This window comes from Electrophorus electricus, chromosome 22 (assembly GCF_041902795.1).
Source record: "Electrophorus electricus isolate QZ-2024a chromosome 22, ASM4190279v1, whole genome shotgun sequence".
Taxonomy (NCBI): domain Eukaryota; kingdom Metazoa; phylum Chordata; class Actinopteri; order Gymnotiformes; family Gymnotidae; genus Electrophorus; species Electrophorus electricus.
In genome coordinates, this window is record NC_137518.1 from 5,471,248 (window position 1) to 5,485,393 (window position 14,146).

Sequence of the window (14,146 nt, forward strand, 5' to 3'; positions counted from 1 at the left end):
GGTTCTTGTTGGCATGGTTGTGCTAATCCATCAGCAAGTCAGACTATTGGAAGTGACAGGAGTAGTGAATCTCTAAGGAGATCCTGAGAAGATCTCCTTATTAGCAAAGGCAAGGTCATCACACTGACACCCCATGCACAGTAGTCCTGCACTGTGACATGACCCCTAGACCTATCTTAAAGGCTATAGAAATATATCCATCCACGCTCTGTATGTTAACAGCCAACCTAATTACTATCAAGACTATAACCTAATTTACAAACCTGGAAATTATGGAAATAGATAAAATGTATTACATGTTGGCAGTTTCTGCATTATTTTATGTTGCTTGTTTATTTATTTATTTATTTATTTATTTATTTGTGCGCACTACCAGACACATAACATTTGTATGTGCATATACATGGAAACAGTTTGCAGTTTGCATTCATCATCGTTCACAATAAACAATCTGATTAATTTGAATTAATTACCTTGTTTTGGTTTATACTGTCTTATATCTGAATGACACTGATAGAGATTAATAGCTAGCCTACATGAGCCTACTACTGCTAGCCTACATTAAGTGTCAGACCATCACAGCTCAACTCAAACATGAACATTCCCAAAGTATAACAGTTACTGAATGTTACTGTTACTGAAAGCTGGCAGGCCACCAAAGGAAGATAACGTGTTAACACATCCCACTTGCCATTACTGCGTGTGTTACATGAAGCAGGCCCTCGGTGAAACACAGGCTTTCTGCATGAACGAATTACATAAACCTAATGTTAGAACTGCAGTTTACACTAATACAGTTTCAGCTTAGATGGTAATTACTCAAGCCCTTCTACTAAATGCAGTGACATATGATAAGATTGTTTGGTGAAATCCAATTGTTTCAGTCTACCTATGCTATGGACAAATAATAAAGATAGACACTGGATTGCACCAAACCGTCTTGTCATATGTCACTAGTAGGATTCTGCATAATGCAAAAGTTGCAGCTATATATATACATGCACACACACTGCCTGGCCAAAAAAAGGTCACTACCTGGATTTAACCCAGCAAATGGGTAAGAGCTTCCCATTGGATAATTACTGCATGGGTGATTATGTTTAAACTGGCAACAAGTTATTTAACCCTAACTGATGCAGTGAGTAGCTTCTCATTTGTTAAACAACCATGTCGAAAGACACATCCTGTGGTCATGGAAAAGATGTTAATCTGTTTCAGAAGGGTCAAATTATTGGCATGCATCAAGCAGAGAAAACATCTAAGGAGATTATTGAAACTACTAAGAACTGTCCAATGCATTATTAAAAAGTGGAAGGACAGTGGGGAAAAATCATCTTCAAGGAAGGAATGTAGTCAGAAAAAAATCTTGAATGATCGTGACTGACGATCACTTAAACGTGTAATGAAATCAAATCATAGAAAAACAACAGTAGAACTCAGGGATATGTTTAATAGTGAAAGTAAGAGCATTTCCACACACAAAATGCAAAGGGAACTCAAGGGACTGGGACTAAACAGCTGTGTAGCCTTAAGAAAACCACTTGTCAGTGAGGCTAACCGGCAAAAACGGCTTTAGTTTGCTAGGGAGCATAAAGATTGGACTCTGGAGCAATGGAAGAAGGTCATGTGGTCTGATGAGTCTAGATTTACCCTGTTCCAGAGTGATGGGCACATCAGAGTAAGAAGAGAGGCAGCTGAAATGATGCACCCATCATACCTAGTGCCTACCGTACCAGCCTGTGTGGGCAATGCTATGATCTGGGGTTGCTGCAGTTGGTCAGGTCTAGGTTCAGCAATGTTATGTGCCCAAAGAATGAGGTCAGATGACTACCCGAATATATTGAACGACCAGGTTATTCCATCAATGGATTTTTTCTACCCTGATGGCACAGGTATATTGCAAGATGACAATGCCAGTATTCAGCGGGCTCAAATTGTGACAGAGTGGTTCAGGGAGCATGAGACATCATTTTCACACATCGATTGGCCACCACAGAATCCAGACATGAACCCCACTGAGAAACTTTGGGATGTGCTGGAGAAGACTTTGGACTGTGGTCCAAATTTCCCATCATCAATACAAGATCTTGGGGGAAAATTTATGCAACTCTGAACAGAAATAAATGTTAATACATTGCAGAAGCTTGTGGACACTAAGTCACAGCAAATGCGTGCTGTAATCAAAGCTTAAGGTGGTCCAATTAAATATTAGAGTGTGTGACCTTTTATTGTTTCCTAAAGTGTGAGAGTGAACATACATTAATGAATAATCAGCAATAAGTAAATGATCGATAAAAGAGCATTTACAGTAGTTCTTAAGTAAAAAAGTGCAATATTCTGTAAATTTCCACCCAAATCACTGTTTATTAGTAGACTACATCACATTGTGATGACAACATTATCAAAGGACAGCTGGTTTGGCACAGAGATTTATGCCATCTGAGTCGTCAACCTACTTGATCGATTACCAGACAATTCTGAAATACTACAGCGTTTGATGTTTTCGTCCTAAAAAGGCACCAGGCCTGTGACATTTCACAAATATTATATCTATGAACTTGACATATTTTTATGTGCTACATATTTGATAGACAGAAGGGAACATTAATAATCAGTAATAATGAATTTGCTGCCACCATCAGCTCCTTGCTTCTGGAAATTGCATTTACAGAAGGGATGGTAGTTGGAAACGTTCCTGAAACCACACTGCCCAAGCCATTTTTTAAAAATAATTTTTTCATTTGTTCATAAATTATTTGTTCAGTCTTCAAGCAGTAAAAGGAAAACATTTGTGCTACATAATCTGCAAAGTTTGGGTAAATTCTTTAGAAATCTCAAATTGCCTTAGCAGTTTATATTTCCAGCTTCTGCTGTGCTGAGTTAGAAACAGGACCTGCAGAGCTCTGTGTGTGTGTGTGTGTGTGAGAGAGAGAGAGAGAGAGAGAGAGAGAGAGAGAGAGAGAGAGAGAGAGAGAGAGAGAGTGAGAGGGAGTGAATGTGTACTTGGTCATATCTCAGCACGTATATTTGAAGTGAACCGAGTGCTTATATAAACAAGTATTCTATTATGTAAACTGGTATGATATTTCATGAGCCAAACATTAGCTCACAGAATCATGATGCATTGGCCCCACAAATCTCCAGTCTCAATGCGGGAGAATGCATAAGTTAACATTGTATTTGCCAAAAGAGACAGGGGGTCCTGGAGTAAATCTGAAAAGTGCTGTTTAAAACACACACAAGACAAACACTGACAAGTATGATGGCATTACACAGAGATTGAAGGATAGGTCATGTCTTCTATACTGTACACCTCACAGAGGAGCTGTAATATCTGGTGGCATGAGTATATAGATGAGTTCATGAGTTGACCCAATAAAAGTGTGATATTCATATCTATCATACAAGGGAGAAAATAATGAGACAGTGGGACAAAGGAATTCAATTAGATCATTGTTTAATACTTTTTCAGCTATTAGTTTTCTGAGTGTGTGTGTGTGTGTGTGAGAGAGAGAGAGAGAGAGAGAGAGAGAGAGAGAGAGAGAGAGAGAGAGAGAGAGAGAGATTTGAGCTGGGAACTGCCTCACCACTACAATGTAGCCATTATTACCCAGAGTGCTCAGCACTGTGGATGCCCCTTTTTTGATGTCAGCACCTGACCCTAAAAACTGCAGGCACATCACCAACCGACACCACTCATGTCCCATGGGATGATCTTTATTGCTGATGCAATACTGCGCTTGCCCTCTAGGCATCTGACATCGCAGCCATGCACGTGGCAGTATGTTCATTTATATAATTTGCGCTGTGGGAGGGGATGCACAATCTTTTGCGCATTATAGCAAGATCAGGTGCTGCTGCAGAACCACTGACGGGCATCAGAGTAACATAATTAAGCTTCAGTGATTATGTAAACTGGGCAGGCTGGGTAAGAGCTTTAGCTGAAACGGTCAGAGTGGTCCGACGTTGCTGAGATGAAGTATCCTGTCAGTTTGACAGCTGGTAAAAAGTGTCCCTTTATTGGCCTGAGTGAAAGAATGTATTCTCTCCTCTTCTAAAGCTGAATAACCAGACACTCATATCTATCTATCTATCTATCTATCTATCTATCTATCTATCTATCTATCTATCTATCTATCTATCTATCTATCTATCTATCTATCTATCGATCGATAGATAGATCGATAGATAGATAGATAGATAGATAGATAGATACCAATGCCCATTAAAACATATAGATGCACTGACAGCCTCAGTCATGTTCTCTATATAGTCTTGCTCACAGTATATTTTACCGTAATTAGGTTCACAGGAGATATTAAATATCAGCATTTCCATTATAATTGTAATAATAGACTCATGTTGAACAATGTGTAAAAAGTTAGAAGCCACATTCTTTGTCTGTTGCATTTACAAGGTCAAATATCCTTTCACAATGGGTGTAACTTTTTGTTTGTTTGATTTCCCAATGTTTCTCTAGTGAAGTGGATACAGTGAAATGGATGAATCTGAGACATTATTGTACTAGTATATTATGGCACAATACTCAAAAGTACATGTGAGAAGACCCTTAGGCAAGAAAGGAAGATAGCGCTTTGCTCCCTGTGTATTACAGTACCTGACAGGGTCACATTCTTGAAACCATAATCTGACACAGTGCCTCAATTTAAAGAATTTTAATAAGTCAACAACAAACCAGTGAATGGAATAGATTCCATTAAAAGACTATTTGTAATCCTACCCACTTTAGGGTTAATGTACCTTTCCACTGACATTCCAGTGTGAACACATTGTCTGGAGTTTGGACACATTTGGCCAGAGACAACTCCTATTACATTTTGTGAGCTGGACTAACACATGGTTTTGGCTTTGCACTTCACTGGCCGAGGCCGAGTTTAATTTGACATTTAAATATGAATTCTTAATTATGAATATAATTATTTATAATTAAGATTTAGTTTTTCCAAATTACATTTCAAGAACCTTCAGGGAGAGACAGGGTTATGTCCTTTATGTGCAGGTCAGTAGTGTGCTAGCTGAATGCTGAATGAATAGAGTATACAAAACAACAGTTATTAACTTAACTGTTTATCCGCATTTATCAGCCTCCTATCATGTCATCAGAGAAAAAACGTTTTGTAACACTGGTCACGTTTTTCACTGTTTGCCATCTTATTATTAGTTATCATCATGTGTGCACAATCTGTAAAGACAGATATCTACAGTGTGTACATACATTCAAGGCATTACATTACATCTTAATTCCATTACACTGGAGATACCTCGGCAGACCAGAGCAATGCACAATTTGATTGAAATGTGCTCTGATATCACCCATAATGAATACCCTAGAAAGGCTGTTCGACGACTGGTCAGAACATCCATGTGGCGTAAATGAAATCAGCCATAACTCAACATCAACCAGAAAACAGTGTTGGACTTCTGGAGGTCCAAGACATCTCTGTCACCAGTCACCACTGATGGTGTGGAAGTTGATGGTGAGGACTTACAAATATCTGTACTTGAATGGACTTCTATCACAGATGCTGTTTACAAAAAGGCCCAGCGTTGCCAATCTTTTTTGGAGAAGATAAGGTCCTGTGGTGTGTGCAGGCCTTCTGGTGTGCATTGTCTCTGCTGTGGGCCTTCTACCAGTGTAATGATGCCAGGGCTCTGTTTAGCACTGTTGTAGGTTGGGGAAAGAGCACTACAACCAATGTTGCAAAGAGTCTTAACAAATTAATCAAGAAGGCTGGCACAGGCATGGGAGTCATGCTAGATTCTCTGAAGGCTGTTGAAGACTGAAGGACCCTGATCAAGCAACCATCACAGACATTGCCTCACACCCCCTACATTCTTCCATGATGGAACAGAGGAGCTCATTGAAACAGATGTGCTGTGTCAAGGGGTGGCATGTGAGCTCATTCTCACCCACTGTCATCAGACTCCATAATGAGTCACCTTACGGCCTGGGCAGCACAGACCTCCTACTGCTCGACTGAGTATTGAGTAGCACTGTTCTGTAATCTCTGTAAACTGTAGTACCATCTTTTCCTGTAAATATTGACTTGCTAACGCAATGGTGATGTTACTATTATTATTAATTACCTCATACAACTTTATTGTTACAATCCAAGAAGTTCAAGTACCATATATGTAAACCATATACCATATATGAAGCTGAGCGCTTTATATCTAAGATCATGAAATCTTCATGGATGGCTAGATATCTAGGAACCTTTATCTTCATACAACCTTAGGAAATATTGTGCATAATAAATAAGTGTTATTGTCTTTATGCAGTATACTTTATATTTTTCCAAGGTATTACAAAATATTGTGCTTGTGTTTTCTTTGCTTGGTAAGGTGCACTCTGGATTTCTTCGGTTATAACTTGCTTGGCTTAGTCAGTTTAAGTATTGTGTGATAATTACTAATTCATTAACAGGTGCAGTTTTGGATTAGCCTTAGGTGTGGCGAATACTGATAAAGTTTAGCAAAAGAAGAAGGAAAGAAACACAAGCGATTCTTGTTACTTAAGTGAACTTAGGGGACACAAGATGGTGACTTTAAGAAATTACAATAAAATTGATAATAATTTTACATTATATCTTAGAACCTTTTAAAAATGTTCACACTTTACATTTCTTTCTAACAGTTATACCCATGATTCAATACTGTGAATAAAATGTCTCCGCCCTCATAGTTCTCCAGCTCTTCCAGTAGTTTTCCATGAGCTGAGTACATTTAGTGTCAGTATAAGCACAGCTTAGTGTGATAATCCATGCAGTTATATCACCTAATTTCACTTCAGACCCATATATTTTTAACGCTGCTTTATGATGACGTGTGTTGTAAAAAGTGTTACATGAATACATTTTACTCTAACTTACATAACCTCTGACTGGAAGGAATTGGAAGCATTAATTTATTGCTAAAAAAGCTGTCTTAGAAAACTGGATGAATCATTATTGAGCATGCTCCCAAGCCATGCTTTAATTGAATTTAAATCTTCTAATTTTGTGAACATCTAGGGGCCTTTTAATTGCCAGTGAAACCACAATATTTGCTCTTCCAGCACAAAAACAAATCACTTTCAAAGTACTCCTCTGTTTTGGTATTCCCATTCAGATGTTAATGAGGCGCTGGGCAGTCATCCAGCTAAACTGCAGTGCAACAGTCAGACTGACAAGACTGTTAACATTCTTTTCCACAAAGACAAAAGGCTGCAGTTTAAGGACTAAAACCCATTCAATTTAAAGGTTGGTGCCACGCAGGGAATACTGATCCTGTGTGAATAGACATTTTGAGAGCTCACTGCAGTCTGAGGAATGGACAATATTAAAATGTTTGAAATGCCCTGTCACAAATGATTGGCGGCTAACAACTAAACAGTTCTGTTCATAAAAGACTTTTGGGGACAGGAGCATATCTGCTAAATAACATGAATCACTTGACAAATATTTGCATTTGCACCATACTCAATTGTATGTTGGCTGTGCCACTTATGATCATAAGAACACAACCATGCATTTATACGCTGTTCAGAAGGTGGTTATTATTATCATTGAAAGTGTTGTTATCCCAATACAGACCTCAATTGCTTTTTACTGAAATTATTGGAATTATGCGCTTCCATATCTTTGATCTAATTTCTTTTTATTTCAGTGTAATTTTTACCTAAGTTTTTTTTTAAGATAGGACATTATGAAAAGCCAATAGTAAAAAAAAAAAACACATTAGCTAACAAATCAAGTGTCTGATATATATATATATATATATATATATATATATATATAAAATTCTATATGTGTCCATTTTTTTAAGCCAGTCATTTATTCCAATTAGTAATATATTTGCTTTTGCGTTCTTACTTGTGCTTTGATAAAGTGCTAAAAAAAACTGTCAAGTTGCTTACGTGCAGTCTGCAAGAACTGTTCAGCATTGTAATAAACCCCAGAAAGCTGGAAAGATGTCGTGGATTCACCTGAAATGGGTTTTTAGGGTTCACAAAATGTCAGTTGTGTGACATTTCTGCAGACAAGGAGCAAGACGCAAGTGTCAGGAGCGAGAGATCTTTGATGCCAAATAAACAAAGAACATATACAAACTAATAGAAGAGGTAAAGATAATGTCTTTGAAATGTGTTGTGCTTTAGTCTGTGGACAATGTGAAGCGTTGTGAGTGGTGTAAATTTGGGAATTGGTTTGGCTGGGTACCGACCAGAGCATGACAGGGTGATAAGATTTAAGGACTATTTCAACCCTGATGATTTAAGCACTAGAGATTGCAGAAAATTAGGAAAAATTTGGACTTGAAGTTTGTGGATATTCAGTACATTCTATTTCAAAGTTCTGCAATGTGAAACATTGACTGGACCTAATCACTATTGAGTGATTGCTTAGAATGAGGGAAAATGTTGATATGATTTGACATGTTATGTGGTTGTTCAGTACATTCTGTTTCAAAATTCTGCATTGGGAAACATTGAACTTACTTATCCATTCTCAAGAGGGTTGGATCAGAATCATAGTTCTCAATGCTAGTAATGTCATGAGAGACTGTAGGATGCTGTTCCAATCGTGGTCTTAGAAATCATGTCTTTATGCCATCGGTGGGTTTCGTTTATGTTTCTTTGGAGTCTGGTCTTAGGTCTTACAGTAGACATAAAAAGCCGCATTAAATTTCATGATAAACAACTTTGACTCCAACCAACCCTAACTTTCTTCAACAAATATCATTATAATGTTGACAGTAGGGTTTGTTGGTGTTTACTGGAGAATGTTCATTTGTTATGACACATGAGGTAATTGATTCTAGAGAGTAATCACAATAGTTAAAATTCCTGCAGCATAGCAATTTGAAAGGCTACCCTTTTTCTTTATATTGGTTATTACCATTAGGACATTAACCAAACTGTAGGCAGACAATGCAGTCTAGTTTCACCAAACAAGAGTAAACCTTCAAGTATAAAGACATATAGTTAGTGGCATACTGCATGTGAAGAAGAAGCTTGCTGGTATGTGTTAAAGACAGTAGTATTTTTAAAAAATCCTTCTTTAAGTTGCTGTAAGGCACTGAGCACACAAAACAACAAATCTTTGATTAGTATTGTTTGTTTTTAAATGGAAGAATTTTAAATTACTTGAAAAGAAAACATCATTCATAGCTACAAAAATAGATCAACAGTAACATTAGGTTATGATTATTTAATCAATTTTGTTTAATAAATACATTTTACTTTAATAAATATTGTTTGCTTCTTTTTGGTTATAAAAATGACATAGTGCTCTTTCAACATAAGCTACAAGCAGAGGCAGAAAGGAAATAACTAAACTGATAATCAATATGATTCCTTCCCATAAAATTCACTTATGCCTATAAATGAGCATGTTCCTGTGCATAAGGTAAATTACAGAAATTACGGTTTACGTCAATAAACAGAAGCCCAGCATAAAGTTCTACTGCAAAATACGATTTAAAAAGCAGAATGTTTTATATGCATACATACATGTAAAAATGTCAGCACATTAGAGTAAAGAAAAAAATTTGCTGCAATCTGCGATTAGTCCAGTACTTTGACTATTTTTGTTATTTGTTCTATATTATGCCTCAATATCTATAAAGATGATTAGTGTGGCTGGTCTATCCTACGTAGAGGATTTGCTGAACAGATTTATTCTACTTGTTACATTATATCTCTGCTTCATGACACTTATTCAACCTTTTTCAGAGCGTACAATTTAATACTAAAAAGAGCAGCAGATAAGGTTCAAGTTCAAGTTCAAGTTTGGTTTATTCGTCACATACATAGTCATACACAGCATAACTCGCAGTGAAAAGGATTTGCTTAATTTATGTATTAATGAGACCCTTTATTCCTGCTACAAGTGCATAAAGATTTCAATCGCCAGAGTTCAAATGTCCTCAGACAGACTTGCATAAGGCCTGAAATTTGCACAAATGGCCATGTAAACCTCCAATGAACCATTTCCCATTTGATAGCACAGAACTTCACTAATCTAATTCTGCTCTTCAATACTTTACTACTATGACAGTAGGCTATTATGAGTGTCACACCATATTGGTGTGACCTTATCTAACCCTCTATGTTGCTTGTCCAGACAAAGTGAAACCAGGTGTAAATCAGTGGCATATGCAACTGGTGACTCTTCTTCCTGTGTTGGTTTGGATGTTTTATCCTGTGCAAAAAAAACCAAGTAAAACAAGAATAAAAAAGAGCTTTGTGTTTGATCAAATGGGAAGAGTTTATCAAGTAAGATGGCAAACCTTCACTGTGCAAGTGCAGTTTTGGAGGACAGGCAAGATAAAGAATCCACAGTAAGGTTCAATGCATATGTAATCTAAACCTTTCATCAAGAAGTGGTGTGAGAACTAGGTCACCTCATGCCTAGTCTTTATCCATGAGTCATGCACACTGCTGATAATTAATAAGGTAATATTAGAGACGAGATTTGGGTCAGAGCAATCTAAATGTGTTTCACCGCAGACCATCGCAAAGTCAGTGGCGTGTGGTTTTGTGTACGTTTGCACGGTGACCAGACATAGCAGCCCTTATGTCGCGCGTGAGAGCCCAAGCCTGTTGGAGCCCATTTCTGCACATGAACTTGTGGATGTACTTTTTTTTTAGCTGGTGAAACCCAGGACCCTGCATGAGCAGGTCAAAGCCCCGGTGTGTCACCAAAGGCAGAGAGGATCAAGAAAAAATTCCCAAGATGGTTCTCTCTCACCACAGACTATATTGTTTGTTCAAGTTCAAGTTCAGTTTATTCGTCACATACATAGTCATACACAGTATAACACGCAGTGAAATGGTGGAGAGTGCTCTGTCCAAACTGAGGAAGAGAAACAGGGGTGCATAGAGAAAAAATATATATATGCAGATAAATATATATATTCTATGTATGTACAAAAATATATTAACAATGTATGTACAATATATGTATATTATGATTATATACACAATGTACAATGTATATGGTTGGGTATATATGTACACAATCTACAGAATGTACAGATCCATTTTGTATAATACCATATCTACAGTTGTTGTGTAACAGGGTAATTGAGTATAAATCTAAATCTATATATACAGATGTACAGATATACAGTCATGTTACATGGTGGTGGTGGTGGTCCCCACAGTTTATCAGTTTCCCTGATTCAGGGCCAGAATGGCCTGTGGGAAGAAGCTCCTCTTCAGCCTCTCTGTCTTGGCCTTCAGGGAGTGGAAGCGCCTCCCTGACCTCAACAGAGAGAAGAGTCTATTGTTGGGATGGGTGGGGTCCTTCACAATTTTCCTGGCCTTGGTCTGGCACCGCTTGTAGTAGGTGGTCTGCAGGTCAGGAAGTTCCGAGTGAGTGATGCGCTCTGCTGAACGCACTACCCTTTGGAGTGCTTGTCTGTCCTGCTTGGTGCTATTCCCAAACCAGACTGTGATGTTCCCCGTGAGGATGCTCTCAATAGTGCAGGTGTAGAAGTTCCGCAGTACCTTGGAGGGCAGTCTGAAGTCCCTTAGGCGTCTGAGGTGGTAAAGACGCTGACGAGCCTTCTTTGCCAGGGAGCTGGTATGGCGGGACCAGGACAGGTCCTGCGAGATGTGAACACCAAGGTACCTGAAACTATCTACTCTCTCCACCGTGGTTCCACTGATCCTCACAGGTTGGTAGTGCCGCTCCTGCTTCTTGCTGCAATCCACGATCAGCTCCTTTGTCTTACTGACGTTTAGGAGGAGATTATTTTCCTGGCACCAGTTTTCCAGGTGTTTAATCTCCTCCAGGTAGGCCCTCTCGTCGTTGTCCGAGATCAGACCCACGACAACGGTGTCGTCAGCAAACTTGACAATGATGTTAGAGCTGGAAGTGGCTGTGCAGTCGTAGGTGTACAGTGAGTAGAGCAGGGGGCTTAGGACACAACCCTGAGGAGCTCCAGTGCTGAGGGTGAGGGTGGATGAGGCGCAGTTGCCCACCCGTACTGATTGTGGTCTGTCTATTAGGAAGTTGGAGATCCAGTCGCACAGGGATGTATGCAGTCCTAGATCTCCCAACTTAGTAGTGAGTAGGGAGGGAATGATAGTGTTAAATGCTGAACTGTAGTCGACAAATAGCATTTTAACATAATTTCCCCTCCCTTCGTCCAGGTGAGTCAGTGAGTCAGTTTGTCCATGAGAAGTTCTGTTTAAAAACAAAAACAAAAACAGCGCCGAAACTGTCAATGCCATGTTTGTGTAAAACGTGAAAAATCTACTCTACATGGAAAGTCTGCGGCCATCTGTATTCTTACACGCACAGGGCAAACTGTAATGCTTGTACACAGATGCAGGCCTTGACGGACAACCAGAATAGAATGCTTTAACTTGGCTGACTCGGGCCAAGGCCTCTTTGAGAGCACCAATATAAATCGTAGCAGGCAACAAAGCTGCCTGGTTGTAGCACTCTCACTACACATTTATCATATAGGTGTGAATATAGGTAAAGTATGACCCTGTGCACTGTGTTGCCTAAAACAACACATTTATACTGAACAGTTTCTTTCTATAAAACTACTTCTATTGATTTTTCTCCTTGTCTTTTCTAACCCCTTATTCACAACCTTTAAACTGAGCAGTATACTATGTTTGATGGTTTTAGTGTAAGACTCAGGATGACTGATAAATACTCGTGTATGACCAAGATGACATTACATGTGGAGTGGGGAAAATGCTTCCCACTAAAACCAAGACCCAGCAGCCAGACTTCCTATTGCCTATTCACATTTTTAAAAAGCAGCAACAGAATTTTACCATATGGTGCAATATCCTTTCAGGGCACTGACACAACTTATTCTGTGTCATGCCATTTTTGAGCCATGAACCTTTATGCACATCCTTTTGGCTGGGAGCTTCCAGTGCTAAGTTTGAATCAATCAGGGGCAAAAAGAAAAAAATAAATAAAATCACAAGACTGTCAATGTAATATAAATCTGTGCTTTGTCTAGCTGCACTGTGTAGAATATTTTAATCATAATCAAGTTGATACCAGCTCCAAACTACTAAACATATTACCATTATACTTAATTAAAATATGAACCCCAGATGTCTTTGGAAATGTTTGTGCAGTCAGATAGAAAGCCCTTCTCACTCACAAACTGTGCATGTGAGGATCACATTTTGGTGGATTGGGTTTTCTTTACTCTCATATAAACTAAAACTCGAAAGCAGGCAATGTCTCACCGACTCACCTTTGGCTCACAACCAAAAACAACAAATGAGGAAAAAAAAAAAAAAAACAGCAAAGAAAGAACAAAGGGCTGTCTTTGGCTTGTGCCAACCACAAAAGGACAGTGAGATTGTCCTGAAATAAGTGCTTCACAGAGCACTACTGAGATGAGAGCTCCTGAAAAGGCACGGGATGCAATTCTACTGCAAGCCAATAGCATGAGGGTGAGAGCTCCACCCACTTCCTGACTTGCCCTTGAATTTGTGGCACTGCAGTAGAGCCGGAGCTCGAAAATGTGCCTCGGGAGAAGAACGGTATGCTAATGCCGCTGCAAATATTTACGGATATGCGCTATCAAGGGCAACACTCCCCATAAACCTCTCCACAAGTATAGCAAAATGTCATTCGCAGGGAATACAAGCTCATCTGCTAGATGGGTTCCATATGACATGTACATAGACAAGGGCCTTATTAAAATCCATTTAACAGCGATTGGGGTTTGAGGCATCAGGTCTTCCCACATTAGGGCGAGAGTGGTCAGTGTACTGGCCTGGGCTCCCCATATCTCTGTTTACACCAGTCTGCGGCTTCACCCAAATTACTGGCCTTGACCACTCTTCTTGTGCTACCGATTACTGTAAAGCACTTCGTGAGAGCCCTTGCATAACTGAGGGCAGGAAAACAAGACGGGGACAAACAGTCATTGGAGAAGGGATGCTTGGTTGCTAGATGCGTGCAAAATAAGCAAAACCCACATTATGACTCTTGCAGTCTGTTTGAAAACACTTGTCATATGACTCAGGCCAAAGAGAAGCTAGCCTAATGCTCTTTCTTAGAACTTATCCTACATTCCTCTATAGAATTATCAGACAAATCAAATCAACTGTTATTTTTACATTTACTCAATATAAGGAACATCATGGATTCAA